The sequence below is a fragment of the Chrysochloris asiatica genome, unplaced genomic scaffold (assembly GCF_000296735.1).
Source record: "Chrysochloris asiatica unplaced genomic scaffold, ChrAsi1.0 scaffold00050, whole genome shotgun sequence".
Classification (NCBI taxonomy): domain Eukaryota; kingdom Metazoa; phylum Chordata; class Mammalia; order Afrosoricida; family Chrysochloridae; genus Chrysochloris; species Chrysochloris asiatica.
Genome location: NW_006408568.1, coordinates 14,095,168 through 14,096,218, shown reverse-complemented (window position 1 = coordinate 14,096,218; position 1,051 = coordinate 14,095,168). Strand labels below are relative to the sequence as shown.

At 42.5% G+C, this 1,051-nt stretch overlaps 1 pseudogene; it reads left to right on the top strand.

Moving 5' to 3' along the window:
• Nucleotides 1-287: 287 nt before the first annotated feature.
• On the top strand, nt 288-825 carry LOC102832495 (annotated as a pseudogene).
• The last annotated feature ends 226 nt before the right edge of the window (nt 826-1,051 follow it).

The following is a 1,051-nucleotide window of genomic DNA, read 5'->3' as shown; positions in this document are numbered from 1 at the left end:
GGCCTATTGTTCTTGTGAAGTGCCACTAAGTTCGTTCCAACTCATAGAGACCCTGTATAGGGTTTCCAAGGAATGGTTGGTGGATTTGAACCATCAACCTTGTGGTTAGCAGTCCAGTCCTTATCCTACAATACCACAACAGGACTCCTGCTATACCCTAGTCTCTCACTATTAGGAACTTAATTTTATGCCCCCACCCCACCCCACCCACTCTAAAATATGGCTAGGCCTTGTTCTAGTAATATGTCATAGGGATGTCAAGAATGCGGCGCCGGGCGGGGAGCACCATGACGGCTGAGCACAGGCCGAAGTTATCCAAGAACCTGCTGCACATGAAGTTCATGCAAAGGGGACAAGACTCAGAAACCAAGAAGCAGCTAGAAGAAGAAGAAAATTATCAGTGAACACTGGTACTTGGATTTGCCAGAGCTCAAAGAGAAGGAGAATGCCATAATCGAAGAGCAAATCTTCTCGTTAAGTGAAGACCTTCACTATGGAAGAATGTCATTCCAAGGATTTAATCCTGAAGTTGAGCAATTAATGCTTCAGATGAACTCTAAGAACAAAGCTGAAGAAGTTGAAAATGAAACAGTGGACCTTGATGTGTCTGATGAAGAAATGGCTAGAAGGTATGAAAGCCTGGTGGGGACAATTGGAAAAAAGTTTGCCAAGAAAAGAAATCCTGCCAAATATGAAGAATATGAAAATGTGAACATGAAAAAGACCAAGACAAAGAAGGTGTTCTTAAAACCCCAAGATAAAAACGAAGGCCTTGTAAAAGATAGCAGCACATTTGGGAACTTGACTCCGATTGTTTCTCTGTAGCTTTTGATATGATAATGTGTATCTGTAAACAAGTGTGTAATTTTGGAAAATGCTGTCTCTAAAACAGATGTGTGATGGATGTTATACATCCACTTCTCTAACCTTTCCTCTGAAGCTCAGGGCTCCATTGATTGTCCTCTGTGTCTGTTTCATTTGGTCCCCTGTATCTTTGTTGTGGAGTCCTGATGTGGTACTGTGGGCTAATGTGCTGGACTGCAAGCTCAGT